Below are 11312 nucleotides of genomic sequence, written 5' to 3' on the forward strand. Positions count from 1 at the left end.
TTATATATTTTTAAAATTTATGTAAAGATTTTCACCAAGTCTTTTGCACTCTCCTGAGTGCTTTGGCCAGGTCTGAGTATGTGGGAAGGATGAGACATCTCAACGACTAACGAGGCTGCTACTCTTGATCCAGTCCTCTTATCCTTCTTGATCTCATAGTGTCACCTCTGTTCCCGACTTCCAATGCACCTGCAGTAATAAAATCAATATTGTGATCCTTTTCCCAACTATGAATAGAGTAGGGGATGATAGAAAATAGGGAGGCATTTATGTATTACCATGTAAAGATTGCAACAAAGTTTATGTGGGGGGGAAACAGGGTGAAAACTTGAGATCAGAATTGAAGAACACAAGAAAATATGTAGAATCATGGCTGGTAATAGTGCTGTAACAAACCATAGTTGGGAAAAGAATCACAATATCGATTTTAAGAAATGTGAAATAATCTATAAAACCAGCGTTGAATGCAATGAAATGCCATTTTCTGGGTGAGCCCCGGAGGCTCCCTGGAGCTTATCGAGCTAATGTATGTTATATTAGACAAGGACATTAGCTATGGAGTTCAGACCTACCAGGGACCATGAGCCAGAACCTGGTCCCTTCAGAGAGGTTGCAGGGAGCAATGGGCCCTGGAACCCCCCCCCCCCATCCCCCCTGTGGTTGGGGATTTTCCTTATCTGCCATCGACTGGGGTTAGGCACTCAGAAAGGTAGGCATAGCAAAACAAACCCTACATGGTAAGAAACTAACAACAAAAACCGAACAGAGAGGTAGAACTCTCTACAACCCCAAGGAAACAAGCAAGCAAGCAAACGTAACACACTACTGCCACGCCGCTCGTCCGCGTAGCCCCCCCTTCCCAAGAGGGGGGGAGGGGCGGACCTTACTGTGCCAGCTGCAAAGCACTCCAGTTCAGAAGCTAAGCTTCAAAAAACACGAAAAAAACGCCGACCAGTGGGAGGGAGGGTTGCCAGGGAGCCTCCGGGGCTCACCTAAAAAATGACGTTTCATTACATTCAACACTGGTTTTCTGAGGAGAGCCCCTACAGCTCTCTGAAGCTTCATACCCAAAGAGAAGAAAAAGAAAGGACTGACCCGGGAGGCGGCCACCACAAACTCTGCAACGCTAAGTTGAGACAACAGGCTGCAACCTGCGACCCAAAGCAACACAAGAACGTCCAGGAGCAATCATGCTCACAAAATAACAGGCAGCCAAGGAGCTGTACGATCTCCAAATCCCTGCGCCCGAAATGAGCCCAAGACATATTACCAAACACGGCAGCAAAAGCTGCAAACATCCGAATGGCACGGGCACGAGGATAGACCTCCAGGCTGGTTAGATTTAATAACCCTGCAGTTGACCTGGGAGACCCGAGCCCTGGAACAGGGAACGAGGGGAAACCAGGTCAACCCAAAGCGCATCCCCAGCTATGGCACACAAGTAACGGCGAAGAGCCGCAACTGGACACAACACATGACACACCCCTAGCCGAACGAACCAAGCATCAAAAACCCAAGGACCCCTCAGGAAAGCAGCCGTCTCGGCCTTCCCCAGAAAAGACGGAGAAGGCTGCAAAACGTACAAACCTAGCTACCACCAGTACCAAAAGAGCAGAAACCCCTGTGCTGGAGGAGAGCCGGAAGCTCCCCGACCCCCAAAGGCCAATGCCAACAAAATAGGACCTTTGAAAAAAATCTTGAACCGAAGGGGCTACCACAAACTGAGAAGAGGAAAGATAAGAGCACCCTGACCAAGGACGAGGATGGCTCAGGCGGCGAACGAACTGGCCGGAGGTGAAACAAAGCACGAGAAAGCGTATAGAACTGGGCGGATGTGACGTCCACCCAGAATTCAAGCTGGAGTGGCTCCGCCAGCTCCGCACGATATGAGGCGACAGTAAGAAGCATCAAATAATGGTCCGGAAAACCAAGAATGGACAAGACAACCCGATGCAAAAGAGAAGAAAACCTACAAAGAGCAAGAAATAGCGAATAGAAATGCCAGGAAACTTCATACTGTCACCGAGAGGAAGCTCGCAGGTGGGACACCATCAACGAAGCCACCTGGTCACCATAGAAATGGTGATACACCCGCGTTAAAAGACCAGACCCGAAGAGCCAAGGAGAAGACCAAACAAGCCACGTACCAGACCAGTCTGACCTGCCGAAAGAAGCGGAGCTGCGGGAAACGCCCTGGGTTCAGACACCGATCAAGCAGTGTCTGAAAAAAAACTGGGCCGGCCACCAAGGAGCCATGAGGACTACTCTCCTTGGGAAGGAGAGTAGTCCAACCGAGCCAGAACCCGAAGCACCAGCTGGACTGGGGGAAGAGGTACAGGTAACTCAACCTCGACCAGTCCTGCTGAAAGGCATCCACTGCGAACACCTTGCAGGCGGGGAATGATGCCACAGGGAATGGGAGACGCTGAGACCACAGCGACGCGAAGATGTCCATGTCCGGGATTCCGTACGTCCGGCAGAGCCAACGAAATGAGTCTGCGACAACCGGCCAATCTGTGAACAGAGGAATGAACCGAGACACAGTCCGCCAGGACGTAGGACACTCAACGTACACGAAACGCACGGAGAGCCAAACACCGAGAATCTAGCAGGCGAATCACTCGAAATGACCAACCCCAAAGGGGCAAGGACCGATGAGAACCCCCGTGGTTCTGGTAATGAACCACAGGAGAACAGTTAGAATGGAACCGGATGGTAGAGCCCGGAATGTCCCAAACTCTCTGAAGTGCAAACCAGACAGCCACGAACTTCCAAACTGTGCTGTGAGCCCGACAGAAGGACAGATCCCAGCGTCCCCGGCCAGTCTGGTGAGCACTGGTCACAAAGCCCAAGCCGAGAGACGACCCCATCTGTGAACACATCAAGCGAAGGCTCGGGGAGGCGCCAAGGAACGGAATCCCGAAAGCCCCAAAGAGGAAGCCGGCGAAGCAGCACCAACACAAGGTACCCGGAGGACGAACCCAACGATTGCGAGAGAGGCGGAAGGGGAGTCCCCAAAGGAACCAAAACAGATGCCGAAGTCAAACCCGACCCGGCGGGCAGATCAGTATGGCGAAGTTCAGACTCCTGCACAACCGCTCGAGCAACGCCGAGTGACCCGGGACCCCCCTCAGAAACAGCCAAAGGCGGGACTGCAGCCACAGCAACGCCTCTGAAGGGAGAGACAAAGAAGTGGTTCAAGAGTCCTAAACAAGACCCAGCCAGGTCCGAACCTGGGACGGAACCAGATGGAATGGCCTCCAGATCACCAGGAACCCGAACCTGACGATCTGGAAAGAACCACACTGCTGGTGAGCAGACAAGCGGACCGACTGGGAGCCCACACCAGCCAGTCGTCGAGGTAGGCCAGAAACCGAATCCCGAGCAGACAGACAGGTCACCAAGATCCGGTAAAGATGTGTAAATACACTAAGTGCCAATTACAAACAAGGGAAGGCAACAAAAATGGCAAGCCTGAAGCCCCACCACCAACTGTGCCAGTCCCGGAACCCTGGAGAGGAATGTGCCAAGAAGTGACCCGGAGGTCCAGGGACACCATCCAAGCATCCGGCCCCAACAGAAGCTGGACCGGAGACAACAGTCTTCCAAAGAGGGCAAAGAATCCAGGGCGCAGACTGAGCAAGTCCAGAAGAGCCGCAGATCTGCAAAGTCCCGTGTTTGCATTAGAACCGGGAACTTCCGGGAACCCCGGAAGGATGGGGCGAATCGACCACGTCCAAACGCACCCACAGCAAGATGACATGATGAAGTGCAGGGGAAGAAACACACCCTGCCAGCCCCAACCCCTCAAAGGGGGGGAAGCCGCCCAACGCCACCAGAGGCCGGAGGACAACCAAAAAATGCCTACAAACTGCGGAACCAAGCAAGAGCCAACAGAGCAAGCTGCCCCCCCATCCCAGTGCCCCGTCAACAGCGAAGGGAATGAAGCCCCTTCCAAAAGAAAATGTATATATATAAATAAATATATATATATATATATATATATATATATATATATATATATATATATATATATTTATATATATATATATATGAAAATAACACACATGAAAATAAAAATAAAAATAAAATTAAAGAAAGAAAAGAAAAATGACAAACCGCCGACCAGTGGTCAGAGAGTACCATGCCAGCTAGACGAAGAAGGCATCAAGAGAGCACAAAAACTGTACCAAAAGGCTCACCCTGACAACAAAAACCCAAGGCCCTGGCATGACCACAACATGTGCCAAGACCCAAAAAGATCAGCCTGCAAGCCAGGAAGACCCCGGACCCCAAAAGGCTGAACCGAGTCACACACGAGGTAACAAAACCCCCTGAACCCACAAAGGGGGCCTGAGAGGAAGAAACCTCCGGAACGAAACCAAAGAACCCAAAGGAACCTGGAATCGAACCCGAGGAGCCCAAACTACCACATTTGCTGGCGGTAATACACCACAGAAAGGGCAAAGCACAGTACCCAGACAGAACCCCCAGGGAAACGGCCAAAACGAACCAAAAACGAGGGACAAGGTGTGAGAGCAAGCATAAACAGATAAGGACACGTAGCCCAAACCCAGGGCCCAGACCCAAACAGACAGAAAATGCAAAAACCGGTGTAAAAACCACACCCAAGCGTTCCCAGAGGAACAGAAGATGGGCAGAACACCCCAGAAAAGCAAAGATACAGCAACAGGAGGATAAAACCCCTGAAGGAGGTGAAAAACTCCCCCAAAAGTGCGAGATCGCACACCCAGGCACTGGTAAACAAACTGCAGCGCTGCCGGTGGCCAAGTGGGGAAGTAATCTGTAGAAAGAAAATGGCCACCAAACCAAGGAGTCGTGACCGACGCAATAGATCCGAAAACACGCTGGCAAATGTGGGAAGTAAGCAGACTAGAGGGATGAAAAACCCCGCCCAGAAGCAGAAGATTCATTCAGGGGCAAACAGCCCCAGAACTGTTCGCGGGCATCCCCCACAGCCCCGGGAACCCGCAACAGAGGCCCCGGGGCAGAGCTGTCTTCCATGCCCTCTGCCCTTGAAGAAAAGGAAGAGTACAGGGAAAAGGCAGCAAAGAAAGGGCCACTGGTAAGACCCAGAAGCCTTGGCAGGAGGAACAGACTTGAAAACCTCTGTCCCCAACCCAAACGGGGCAGCCCCCGAAGCTGCCTGAGTCTTGGCCGGTCGCCGAGCGAACAGCACACTGGACTTGTGATCCTGTGGTCCTGGGATCGATCCCAGGAGCCGGCGAGAAACAATGGGCAGAGTTTCTTTCACCCTATGCGCCTGTAAAATAGGTACCTGGGTGTTAGTCAACTGTCACGGGCTGCTTCCTGGGAGTGGAGGCCTGGTCGAGGACCGGGCCGCGGGGACACTAAAAAGCCCTGAAATCATCTCAAGATAACCTCAAGATTGGCACCAACTAAGCCCCGTCCTGACCCCGAAACCCGCAGACGGTCACTAACCGGGAACAGTGAGGGAAAGGAGGGAACAGCACCTAACCAAAACGGGGCGGCCCTGGGGCATCCGGGTGGGAAACCAACCTAGCACGATGCAGCAACCTAAACCGAGCGTGTAATGCAGATGCCGCCTGTACTCTGAACAGTAAGTACATCAGGGAGAGTACTGGATAACAAGCAGAGAACACAACTCGCAAGACTCTGGGTTAAGGTGTCAGTGACCCAACAGGCAACATGACAAAGGTAAAAGTGGCGACTGTCACCCTGAGACAAGGGCACAGCAACCAACGAACCCACACAAGATGGGATGGAACCCAGAAGACACATCCAACGGCCCACCGAGCCCAGACAGTGTTAGTCTGTAGGCTGACTGCTACAGGAAGCCCGGGCAAGGTGTTGGTAACCGGTTAAGACCCAAAGCTAACAAGGGGTAGATGCGAACACTGAAAACCCCTGCGACGTGTACAATCACGGGGTCCTAGCAGAGGGCCACCAAACACTACCAGTGGAACTATAGCCACACTAGGCAGACTCCCACCAGGCAAATGAAAATAAAAACAAAAGAAAAACCCCACAATAGTACACCGTCCCCAGAGGCAACAGGAACCGGTCGCCGCAAAGGTAGCAGGTCGCACAACACCTTGATGTCCTAACCAGCACAATTCCAGTCCCTACCCAAGGCCAAACAAGGGGCCCCCAAGCCCCAGCTGGCCCCCAAGGGCGAGGCAAATGCCGAGCAGCAAGAACCTCTACGGGAATGGTTCCTGAACTCCCCAGGGAAGATAACCCTGTCACGTAGGGACAGTACTCACAGGGCGCTTAGGGAAGGAAGCCCCAAAGTGCATGCAGCCTCAGTACTGATGAGGAACACCTGGCCACTGCACAACACAAAAACACAGCAGTGAGCGCCACAAAGGCAAACACTGCCTAGGAAACTGAGGCCAGAGAAGCGTCTGTCCCGGTTAACATTAGCTTACGAACTGGAGTTTTTTGCAGCCGGCGCAGTGAGGTCCAGGTGCCCCCCCCCCTCCCGAGCCCCCCCTCTCTCCCGAGCCCTCCCTCTCTCGGGAGGGGAGGGCTGCGCGGACGAGCGGCCCGGCAGTAGTGTGTTACGTTTGCTTGTTTGCTTGTTTCCTTGGGATTGTAGGGAGTTCTACCTCTCTGTTCAGTTTTTGTTGTTAGTTTCTTACCATGTGGGGGTTTGTTTTGTTATGCCTACCTTTCTGGGTGCCTAACCCCAGTCGATGGCAGATAAGGAAAAACTCCAACCATAGGGGGGTTTTCCAGGAACTTTGCTCCCTGCAACCTATTATAATCGATGTAATAGTGCTATATTAGTTAGGGTTATCAGTTGCAGAGTTCTTGTTGCCTACCCGGAACCAGAGCCAGAACCTGGCCCCTCTGAGAGAGGTGCAGAGAGCAATGACCAATGAGCACTTAACATTTAAAGTACTGTATATTATATTTTGCCATCTACCAGCGGGAAGGCACCCAGAAAGGTTGGCAAATCAATACAGACCACCGTCTGGCTGAAAATTACAAGCTAGGTCCTCAAAATAGCAAAAGAACTCCCCCCAGAAAGAAAACAAACAAGCAATGCATCATCTAACACCCCCCTGCTCATTAGTGCTTCTTCCCTCCCTCTTCCCCAGAGGGAGGGGGGAGCCAGCTGCCACCCTATGGGAGGAGGGGGTGTCAGGGGTGCCTCTGGAGCTCACCCAGAAACTGGCATTACATTACATATAATGCCAGTTTTTTTGTGGGGAGCCCTGTCGGCTCACTGAAGTTAACTACCCACAGAGAAGGCAAACAGGGACCTAAAAGGAACATGACAGCATCACAGGTCTCAAATCGAGGAAGAACCATATGGCCTCAAAAGACGCCCCAGGGTCACACAAGGCCGCAGAAGACCTGGAACATTAACTAAATACCTGGCAGCCAGGACCCTGTTCTAACTCCAAAACGCCCCGCACTTGAATATCGTCCCAAGACATATTATCAAAAACAGTCAAAAGAGCAGCATACTTTCTATCATCATGGGTGCGAGGGTAGACAACAGGCTGGCTAGATTTAATAACATTGTGGACAACCTGAGAAACACTATCCCTGGAACAAGGAATCAGGGAAACTGGATTAACCCAAAGTGCATCCACTGACACATAACTGGTGGCCCGCAGGTAGTGGTGTAAAGCAGCTACTGGGCACAGAACATGATGCACCCCCGGCCGAACCAACCAACCATCCACAACCAACAAACTCCTTCGGAAGCACACCATCTCATTCTTTGCTAGAAAAGAAAGAGACGGCTGCCCACAAACAAAACCACCACCAGGACCAAAGAAACAAAACCCCCGGCGCCAGAGAAGAACATGAAGCGCCCCAACCCAACCCCCCCCAGAGGCCAAGGCCAACAAAAGCAGCGCCTTCCAAAATCAATCACGAACCAAAAGGGCCACCACAAACCGAGGAGAAAAAAGAAAAGAAAGAACCCAGTCCTAAGACCAACAAGGCTCAGGTAGCACATAAGCAGGCTAGAGATGAAAGAATGTATGAGAAAGCTTACGAAACGGAGCGGAAGTGACATCCACCCCGAACGCAAGCTGCAGTGGCTTTGCCAACACCACACCAAAAGAAGCGACAGTATTATAAAAAAGTAAAAAGACAGACAAAAAGCCACGAGAAATAGGACAAAACAACCCAGTCCAAAACCGACGAAACCCGACGAAGAGAAAGAAAATGGTGAAAAGACTGCCAAGAGACTTCACACTGTCGCTGAGACAAAGACCACAGGTGTGACACCATTAAAGAAGTCACCTGATCACTATACAAATGTTGATACACCAGTCAGAAATGCCAGACGCGGAACATGGAGGAGGAAATCAAACCAGCGAGGTACCTCACTGGACTGACCTGCTGAAAGAGGCGGAGTCACGGAAAAATACATGGTATCGGACACTGAGCAAGCAGCGCATGAAAACAAGGCTGGGCTGGCCTCCATGGAGACAGGAGAGGAACTCTTCCCTGAAAAGATTACTGTCGAGCCAGAACCCGGAGCAACAGCTGAACTGGGGAAAAGAGGTACAGGAACCCCCACCTCAACTAGTCCTGCCAAAAAGCATCCACTCTGAGACCTCGCAGTCGGTGAACGATGCCATGTACAATGGGAGATGCTGAGACCACACTGAAGCTAAGAGGTCCACCTCCAGGCACCCATACATCCAGCAAAGCCAAAGGAAGGAAGTGGCGTCAACCGTCCACTCCGTGGAAAGAGGAATGAAGTCAGGTCATCTGCCAGGACGTTAGACACACCCTGAACATGAACGCTGCAGAGAGCTAAACTCCGAAAACTCAGCAGAAGTGCCACATGAAGCTACCCGCCCCAAAGTGACAAACTGAAGAGATCTCCCCCAACCGGTTGGGACAATAAACCACAGGGGGAGCATTCTGAATGGAGCCGGATCACTGAGTCCCATGGAACCCGAATCATTCGCAGCGCCAGCCACACTGCCTTAAACTCCCACACCATGCTGTGCGCCTGACGCATGACAGCCGCCATCCATTATTCACCAGGCCAGCCCCTAGCTGGCCTGGTGAGCACTGGTCATGAAGCCCCAGCCGACAGACAGAGGTTTCTGTGAACACATCAAATGAGGGAAAAGATAGGACACCAGGGCACTGAACCCTGAAAACCTGAAGAGGAAGACGGCAATGCAGCAACCAACCTAGGAACACCAGAGATCGGCCCAGCGAATGCAAGAGCAGCGAAAGAGGATGACCCGAAGATATCAGGACAGCTTTTAAAGCCAAACCCCACCCAGCGGATAAACCAGTAGAGCGAAGTTCAGGCTTCCGCACAGCTGCTAAGAGCCAGATCCTTGGCTAGCAGACAAGCAGACTAGCTGGGAGCCCACACCAACCAGTCATTGAAGTAGGCCATTTTCTGGGTGAGACCCGGAGGCTCCCGGAGCTTACTAGGCTGATATGCTAATGTCAGACTTTGGCATCAGTCATGTGTATGGAGTTCTGTGGGCCTACTGGGGACCACGAGCCAGAACCTGGCCCCCCTAAGAGAGGCATGGGGAGCAATGGCCTATAGAATCCCCTGTGTGGTTGGAAGCATTCTATGTCTGCCATCGACTGGGTCAGGCACCCAGAAAGGTAAGCATCCCAAAATAAACCCCAATTCTGGTGAAATTATTGCTACCAAAAGCAACAAGTGGATAGAACTACTCTAAAAGAAACGAGCAAACGATCATGACGTCACACATCGCTGCGCCACTGTTTGCGCAGCTCCCCCCTCCCCAGGAGGGGGAAGGGGGAACCCCAGACCCCTCACACTGGTTATCTACCCATCAGTTCTGAGGCTGATGCTAAAGGCTGAGGTCATGTGCTCTGGCTCTGGTGATTGTTTCAGCACTGTACCTAGTGTGTAGTGACTGTCTTCTAGGTGGTGCGTGAGCCGGGAGTGATTCTCCAGTACTCGGGCTGCATGCGCCTAGGGTTTCCTTCCCTAAGTGCCCTGTAAGTACTGCCCTTGGAGCTTGGGGCCATCTTCCACAAGTTCCTTGGGTTCTGCCTCTGCTAGGCCGTTTACTGCATAGTTTTCGACCACCCTTTGTGTGCAATTGGAGCACAATTGGGGAACAAGTCCTGCAAGACCCTGGGTCGGAGGTGTCATCCGGCCCAACAGGCAGCATGATGAAGGGAGTACAGATGGTCATCTCCCTGAGGAAGGGGGCAACAAACAACCCTCAAAATTGCACAAGGCGAGAGCGAACTCGGAAGAAGTACCTTGGTATGACCAAGCCCACGGGTTTTCCAAGGCCTGTGGAGTGAATAAGCTCTATGGGAAGCCCAGGCACTGGGGCAAGCTAAACTGGTAAACCCTGTCTGTAGCAGGCAAACCAACTGCAAGTTGCAGTCATGAAACCTTGGGGGCAACAGGGGGAGGACCACCACCATCTAGTCTAAGCCTAATAAAAAGCTAGGCAGACCTCCACTGCAACAGCAGGCAAAAAATGCCAAAATGAAAACAAAAGAAAACACCCCCAAAATCTCACAATAAGCAAACTAGCAGCCGGAGAGAAACATCGGCTGCTGCTTATGATAGTAATGCAAGCTGCACCAGCCGCAGTGCACCCCCATAGCAACAAACACCCCCCAACCCGGGAAGAGACAGACAGCCCAATACCTCCAGCCTACCCCAAGGGTGAGGACAACCCCAAGTGAGGAAGCCCTCTAAAGGGGAGTGATTCCTGAATGCTCCAGGAAAAATAATAATAATACTGTATTTTATTCAGGAAAAGTACATACGTAGATGCAGAGTTACAAACATAATGTTGGAATTATAGATAGAGCTAGTACATACAATACCTAAAGCCACTAATATGCATAGCGTTTCGGGCAATCCTTCGCCCAAATCAGGATTAGATAACCCTAACTACAACCTAAGTAGTACCTGAGTACTGTCTTAACCTAAGGGCAGTACTCACGGAGCACCTAGGGAAGGGAACCCTAGACGCATGCAGCCCCTGTACCCTGTAGAACTCCAGGCTGATGCACACAAGTGCCGGAACAGCCGTTAAGGCAAAACTCCAGAAAAGAAACCACGTCCCTGAGTCGATGTCCGACTGCCAACACCATTAGTCAAGAACAGAAATGCTGGCTTGCCCGGCTTTCCCTATTTGCACTAATGAGCAGGGGCTAGTTGGATGATGCGTTGCTTGTTTGTTTTCTTTCTGGGGGAGTTCTTTTGCTATTTTGTGGACATAGCTCACAATTTTCAACCAGACAGTGGTCTATATTGATTTGCCTACCTTTCTGGGTGCCTTCCCTGGTAGATGGCAAAAATGTGA

At 51.6% G+C, this 11312-nt stretch overlaps 1 protein-coding gene and 1 long non-coding RNA gene across 2 annotated transcripts in view; one reads left to right on the plus strand and one right to left on the minus strand.

Annotated features, from left to right (window-relative positions):
- Nucleotides 1–11312, plus strand: part of LOC123766700 (osmotic avoidance abnormal protein 3) — a gene marked incomplete in the record, with an annotated part of 181017 nt that overhangs the window by 150932 nt on the left and 18773 nt on the right.
- The window catches only part of LOC138353995 (uncharacterized), a 27975-nt gene continuing 16663 nt past the window's right edge, over nt 1–11312 (minus strand). Inside the window, exon 2 of the long non-coding RNA XR_011223375.1 lies at nt 1–189. This is a non-coding gene — a long non-coding RNA (uncharacterized lncRNA). The remainder of the gene's footprint in view (nt 190–11312) is intronic.

Source organism: Procambarus clarkii, chromosome 60 (assembly GCF_040958095.1).
Source record: "Procambarus clarkii isolate CNS0578487 chromosome 60, FALCON_Pclarkii_2.0, whole genome shotgun sequence".
NCBI lineage: Eukaryota > Metazoa > Arthropoda > Malacostraca > Decapoda > Cambaridae > Procambarus > Procambarus clarkii.